Source organism: Lonchura striata, chromosome 1 (assembly GCF_050655825.1).
Source record: "Lonchura striata isolate lonStrDom1 chromosome 1, ASM5065582v1, whole genome shotgun sequence".
NCBI lineage: Eukaryota > Metazoa > Chordata > Aves > Passeriformes > Estrildidae > Lonchura > Lonchura striata.
Genome location: NC_140703.1, coordinates 69,992,715 through 70,000,581, shown reverse-complemented (window position 1 = coordinate 70,000,581; position 7,867 = coordinate 69,992,715).

Sequence of the window (7,867 nt, the reverse complement as noted above, 5' to 3'; positions counted from 1 at the left end):
GTGCAGAGAAACAGGGAACAGCTACCTGCAGCCACCACAGCCATGCTCTTCTCTGCAGGCAGAGCATCTGCAGCCAAGCTGCCCTTCTGATCTGGAGCAGTCTCTGCCATCATGAAATAACCGATAAATTAAAGTTTTGCATATAAGCAAAATACACCCCAGGTTGAATTTCCTCCCATTTTCTCCCTCTTTGTGGTTTATAGGAGATGAAGCACATGTTGTACCCTGACACTCATGTGCTGCCTTCAGGATGTTCTCCCATGGCAGGAATATGCCCATCTATCAGGGTCAGAAAAGAGCCCACTAACAGGCTTTCTGTGTTCCTGAAATCACAAAAGAACACATACCCTCTGACAGGAGGCTCCTGTTGCAAATCAGGGACACCAGAAAATGGAAGTGGCTCTGTTAAGTGGCAGGGACAAGGGAAAATTTCCTGGTGTTCAAGCAGAAGCCTCAGCCGAGGGATTTTGCTTTTCAGCCAGAATTTCACCTGACTGCAGCCATCCTCCTGGCTCCCCCTTTGACATGAATTTCGGTCAACATCTCATTCCTGTAATTGCACAATTATGTCAATTATGAAGATGAGGGAAAATTTTTAATCTTGTACGTGCCGGTACAGCCTCATGGAGACAGCCTCTCACCACACAGCCAATGCCTGTGGCTGGGGAAGCCTTCTACATCAAGGATTAAATTCACCCCTAGGAGAGACATGCCAGAACAAACCTATGTGCACACACATGGTCCGTGGTTGGGGAAGGGCCAGGGCTGAGCTATTGTCCTGGTTTAGGGACATAAAGCCACCCTAGGACAGCTATTCCCCCCTCATCCCCTGCTGCCTGGTTTGGAGGTGCCTCTGGGTCTGTCTGGGCACACTGAGGCTCAGGGTTGCAGCAGTGGGAAGCTGCTGTCCCTGTCCCTGAAACCATCATGAGTGGCTCTGCTGTATAAACTGCTGTGAAATAGATGCATTTCTTTTTTTGCCCTTTCCTTACAAGCAGACAAACAATCCATTTGATCCTGTGAAAGCTGTGGGGTGTGCCACATGCCCCAGTCCCTGTCTCTGCTGTGGAGCCTGGGAGCAGCACTGGCAGGTCCTGGCAAGGGGCCAAGAGCTGAGGGGGAGACAGCAGCCCCTGGCATGGGCACACACCCAGGGGGAACTGAGTGGAGCTCAGGAGGGTTTTCCCCAGGCATTCCATGAATATTATATCACGGTATAATCTAAAGTCATCTGACTCCAAAATCCAAAAGCTCAAAATCCAGCTAAAGCAGTAGCCAAAAGACGTTAAAGGGAGTAAAAATGTCTTCAGTCACCTCTACAGCCCGCTGCAGGATGGTGCAGGAGTAACTGGGAGTACAGCACAGCCAGGCACAGGAGGGGATCCAGCACTGCCCCATCCTGTACCTTCCAAAATAAACACAGATTTCCACTGCATGGGCTTGTAGCGAAGGCAAGGAGCACTTTCAGTCAATTGTAAAGAAAGTTTTTCATTCATCAGGAATTGCATCCTTGTTATGCCACCAATGGTAAATGGTGATATGGCAGGGGTTGGAGTGGCAGCATGAATTGCAGCTTCCAGGGACTGGGCTTTGCTGTGACAAAGGAGGAAAATGCCTTTGAACCAGCAAAGAGAGCTGGGGCATGGGAATTTGAGGGTTTCTTTCAGTGCACCCGGCTCAACTGGCAAAGCAATGAGCTCAGCAGTCTGCAGCAAGAGCAGTGAAGTCACGGCAGATAAGTGATCTCAGAAGGACAGGAAGGGATGTATTGATTTAGGGGCTTGGAGACCACTTTCATGCAGAAGATGCACAGGAAAGCCAGGGCTGTTTAGCAGAAACTGTACTTTTTTTTCTTTTTCTTTGAAGCTATGAGATATCTGCCAGAGGAAAAAAGTGGCCTGGACAGGAAACGAACTGCCTCCTACTCCTGTCGCATTACCCGTGTATTTTTTTTGGCAGAATCATCTGAATTGGAGACACTGTTAAATGTAAGAGAGAAAATAAATTACCCTTTTCAAACTGACCTTTCTTACATTTACCTTAATGTGGCTTGCCTGCCTCACTCCAATCTGGAAAGCAAAACTTTTAAGTATGCAGGAGTCCTCATCACCTGCCATCATTCCAGGCAGGGCCAGAGAGAGGCTTTCTCCTCTTGCCCCCTGCATGCACATCACTGTTTTCCTTTTCTGTCCCTTAAGAGCCTCCTCAGAGGATGGTGCAGCTATTCCTGCTTCTCCCATCCTCGCCAGGGTGACTTCAAAGAGCAGGACCGCCTTTTCTGTAGTGATAAACAATTTTGTACTTCTCCCTGGTTTTAAGCAAGAAGGTTTCTGGAAAAAGTTATGAGTAAATAGCTTTTGGACGTAGCAGTCAGTCTTATCATTTGGTATGACTGCTCACACTGGAGCCATTTTTAATGGAAGTATCTCTGGGATTTTTTGTCATTCTCAGGAAACCATTTGGAAATAGATACACACCAAACAAGGCTGGGGCTGGTGCATGTATGAGAGGGTAAGTGATGCACCAGGCTATAATTTGTAGCTCCAACAATTTTTCAGCATTTTGTTCATCTTAGGACCCTTGGATACTTCTGGCAGGAGCCTCAGGAGGTCTTTAGTCCAGCCCGCTGCCCAGAGCAAGGTCAGGTTTGAGACTTGACAAATGCCCTCTCTTGCCTCCTCCAGGTTAACAATGTTAAACAGGACAGGTGCCCATGATGGCCCTTGGCACCCCATTTACGGGGCTGTGGGTAGAGCACAACCCATTATCCTCTGATCTTCTAGACAGGTTTTTGCTTTTACTCTTCAACACAGCCGAGAGTAGGAAGAGGATGGTAAATTTGAAAAGCTGGTCTCTGACGGTGCTACTAATTTCTCCTCTCTTCACAAAATTTTTCCCCTTCTCAGTAATTATTTAGAAGTGTGCTAACACTAGTCTTTGTGAGATCAGAAACTTGCTTTCACAAAGAGCAGACATGGTAAAGATTAGGAGGAATTAAACAGAACCTGTGAAGTGGTACTATAATAATCTGGGCAGATAAAAGTGTTCTCAGGCCCCATCCACGCTGCATCTGCAACATGGGCAGAGCAAAACAACAAGCCACCAAGAGAAACATGTTCTCTCCTTCTAGCCCCTTGCAGGAAGTCCTCAAAGGTAAACTGTGGCAGGGGAAGACTGATCCAGCCTGCTGACTCACTCGGATATCCAGGGGGATCTTCCTCCCAGAGGGACTCGACTCTGATCTTGAAAAGGACAGAGATATCTTGCATTCAGAAAAGGGACAAACTCATTCACTGGGAAACTTCCATCAGAGCTGTCACCATGTTTAGTACACGGGCCAAATGCAAACAAGTAACAACTGGAGTCAACAGAAAACTTTCCATGAGCTCCTATAGGAACATGACAAAGCCACATTTCTCAGTACCTTTTTCTTTTTGTTACTCCTCTCTATTGGCAGTCCTTGGAGACCAGCCAAGTCTGCTTCCTGTGTTCCTCATTTTTCAGCAAACACCTAAAAATCAATAGCTTTGCACTGGCTGCTTCTGTTAGTGCATTATCATTTCCTGCAACAAGGATAGCTTGACAAAATGAAGTCTCAGCTAATTAAAGACTGTAAAACCGTTGTGTTGACAACTGGGTCTCCAGCACTCTGTAAGCCATTTCAAACAATTTCTTCTGGAGGAGACTCTGAAAGATCTTAGCTCCTTCATGAGTCCTTCTGCAGTTGCTAGTCCTGTGAGGTGCTCAGGTAGGACTCTGTCCCTTATCCATTAGGAATTGTTTTGATTTTAAGGATGCAGGTGTCATCCAGGTTCAATGGGCTGTGAGCCCTTTGCATGCTGGTGACACAAGGCAAGGAAGGCTCCATCCACATGCAAATTTCCCATCTGTCAATGCTGAAACCTCCCTCGTGGCACATGCAGTCCTTCATGTAAATGAGCATCAGCCTTTCTGATTTCCAAAATGTTTTCAGCAGAACAGGTGCCTGCTGAGAGAACAGCAAGCAATTGTCAAACCATACGGCTCCCAAGAGCTGACCAAGGAGCCTTTGAAGGGAAGGAAAGGAAAATGTGCAGCAATTTTCAGCTTGCTGATAAATCCCAGGATAGTCTGGGCAGAGGAAGACTGAGCAAAATCTGACAGCCATGGCTCGCCAACAGTCCAGTTAGGCTTGACAGATTTAGCAAACCAGTTTGCACACCAGCAAACTGTAACACACGAGCTTCAAATACTCAGGTAAGGTGGATCCTCAGGTTTTCAGACAGATGCAAAAAAGTACTGCAGGACCAGCACAGCAGCGAAGCTAAATAGGGCAAAGTCAGTACAAGCTCCTTTAGTCTCTGCTCTTTTCCTAACAGGGATATGATGTCAGCTTAGAGCTGTATTAAGTTGCTCAGAGAAAAATATTTCTTGCCTCCTTCTAAACACATGGTGAATGCAATCCTGCAGCTTGGCAGAAGACAAATGCAAAAAGCCCAAAAGAGAGGATGTGCTGAAAGAGGAATCTAAGAGCATGGCTGTGAAACAGCTGCTGGTGAGAGCAGACAGCCCTCTGGTTTGGTCCGAGTGTTCCAATACGTTAATTTACACCAGCCCAAAGTCAGTCATCATATGATGTACCTGCACACCAGCTCACCTTCCCATCCATAGACTAAAGCCTTTCCTATATGGTCTGGGAGTACAGCAGCCTTATTTCCTCCTTCCCGGTGTGATGTGTGTGTGATGCAGCTCTCAGCTGTTTCTGCTGAACCTTCCCTGTGATTGCTTAGTAATGACTGCACTAGCAGAGCAGCTATTGCTCTGCAAAAAGCTGCATCATAAAGATGCTTACCTCATAGGAGGAAAGGAGACTGATTCCTGCTCTGCAGCTTGGCCAACTAAATCCTATAGTTGGCACATAAAAAAAAAAAAAAGAGTATATAAGTACACCAACCAGTGGTACAAGATCCATGCAGAGACACAAACTGGGGAATTATTATAGGGTTTTTCTAAAGAAGTTCAGAGGCTTGGCCATTCATAGTTTCTTGATAGCACCAGAAAACCTGGCAACCTCATCCAAGGTGTGATTGAGAGCCAGAGGTGGTGACCTCTGCCTCTGTCCATGCTCGTGCCAGCAGTCCCAAGAGGGAGCAGTGATGGAGTAGCCATAAGGAGGAAATATTTCTTCTCAACACAGCAGGACTGATGGTCCGGCATTGCCAAGATGTCACATCCCCCAGAAAGGTGATTTTTCATGTTGATCAAGTGAATTCAGTGCTCAAAAGAGGTGTAAAGAAGGGACGGGAAAAGAAGAAATTTTTGTTGAATCAGATGCCAACATAGTGGCTGGATTTTCAGTCTAGAAATGAAAAATAACATCTATTACAAGCTTCTGCATCTTTAGTCTTTTACAGTCTTTTTTTTCCAGTTTTCAGTAGAAAAATACTGTTTTCATTACAAAACTAGGACCGAAAATCAAGCTACTTTTACAGTACTGTAAAGGTGACAAAAAGGCCCTGCTCTGGTAATTATCCTTTGGTGAGACCTTATTTTCACCCCTAAGAAAATATCAGTAAGCACAAACACCCTGATACAGGAATGGCAGCAGGTACAGGAGGGAAAGTCCTGATCTGCAGGTGCTGTGAGTCCCTTGTCAGGACCTGACACAAATGTCAGATGAAAAGCCACGGCCTCAGCTCCCCTCACCAGTCACTTCTGTCCTTCCTGACAAAGCCAGCTCATCTCCCTTGGAGCATTTCTTAGCACAAAGCTCTTTTCAGCACTAGAAACTGTGCTACTGTAAAGAAACAAGCTCGAGAACTGCCGCTGTAATGAGCTATCAGATGTCGGAATTCAGCACCTGTATCCAGGGATCGATAACAGCCTCAATATGAGAGTCTGCAAAATCCCAAAGTGCTGGAAGCAGCATTATTTACAAGCAGCCTCTCGTTGCTGTGCCAGACACTGCAGTAGCCTGCTTGCTTCCCCAGCTGAATGGCACTCAGCCTCTTTCCTCCTCTTCCATTACCGTGCTGCCTTTCACCTTGGAAACTGGCATTTCTGACAGCAAAGCTGCTTCAGGGGAGTTGAACGTATGATCTCTTTCCCGTTCCACAAATACTTTGTGTCAGTTTTGGCTCACAGCCCTTTTGGCTTATTTGGCCCGACGGTGCAATTAGGGATGCCCACATTCCTAATTTAAAGCTCCTTGTGCAGGTGAGCGGGGCCGAGGCAGCTCCAAGCAGCAGCTGGGCCCTTCTCTCTCCTCCCACACCGGTGCCAGCGCGGCTGGGGCTGCCCGAGACTCTCTGGCCCCACACAAGGCCAGGAACTCTGGAGGGCTATCAAGTTCCCTTGTCTTCTCACTCAGCAGATAATAAGCTTCAGCCTGGGATTTTGCAAATCCCATTGGCTATCTTCAAAGAAACATCTGGCGAGTCAGGGAGTATTCATCCCAGGGGGTAGGAACTGAACTATTCACATTTAAATAGCTCTCAGTGGCTGAAAAGGTGAGTTGTTGAACGCCAATTATGCCATGGTCTCAAAAGCTTCATTATCTCCAGGCTCTCCGTTTGCACTAATCCACCAACATAGAAATGCCTCTTGTCTCCATTTTTCATTTTTTTTCACCTGAGAAAGGAGAAGTGTCTCTCCAGGTTTTGAAATCAGCCTACAGGGACCAGGGGAACCAGTCAGGTTTTTCCTGGCAGCAGCGATATTTCACTCTAAGGAGGACGCAAGGAATCTCTGTGTTTGCTGTCTGTGGCCAACTCTTCCCCGCTGGAGCACAGGGGAATACCTACACCCCCCCTCCAGGCAGCTATTCCAGTAGAACCCTTACCAGAGCTGACTAACTTCTGCACACATCTTTCCCTTTCCAGGAAACAGGATTAAAGTTCCAAAGGGAATCTGAGTTAGAGATTTAGCTATCACAACACCACCCCAACATCACTAAGACCAGGCTCCCTCAAGCAGACCATGAACTTGTGCATGCAAGCCTGGCCACAGACAGATCTCCCACCCATGCACAACCCTACATCACTGACAGCCCAGCCCTCCTCAAAGGCAGGGTGGGCGTTTGGCACTTACACAAGCAACAAACCACCACACCTTCAAGCTGCCTTAATTTCCAGAGGTAAGGAGAGGCTTCTAAGTACCTGGCTGCAGTCTCCAGGGCTTAACTATTAACTTTCAGGTGAGAAAGAACAGCCAGGCACACATACGATCTAACAGGAACAAAAGCCTCCTCAGGCTTTTAAGCAGCAGCCAGAAGAAACTGTTTTTGAAGATGAATCCCCCACAGCCCTGAAGCCCAGAGGAAGCTGCCAGGCCAGGCAAAAAGAAAGCAACAGGTTTAGGCCTGGTACCCTGCAAGACCTTTTGGAAGCTCAGGTGCCCCATCCCACTGGTGGCAGCACACCTCCAGGGAGCTCATGGGAGCACTTGGTTCCTGAGGAGTTACCAGCTCAGGTGGGGTGCTGGATCTGGGAATAAGAGGGGGTGGTGAGGCTGCTTCCTGGTAGTCAGGTTGAGCCACGCAAGGTCAACGTGGTAATCGAGGTCACTTCTCGAAAGGGGCCGGGGCACAGATGAGCAGTTGTGCAGCCGTGGGGAACTGGCAGAAGTGATCTGCACTGACTGCACCTTCCCTGAGGCTCTCCAAGGACAGGGCTGCCTCAGGCTGTCTCAGCCCTGCAGTTACATTCCAGCCTCCCGACCAGGAGCTCAGAATAATTCTAATCATCACAGACCTGGAGATGGTAAAATGCACTGGCAGCTGAGCAGCTCCCAGGCCAGTTCCTCCCAGGGCAGCTCAGGCTGCTGAAGCCAGGGCCTGTGATCCCAGCTCTGGTTCACTGTGACAAGGAGCTCCAGCATCAGTTCTTCT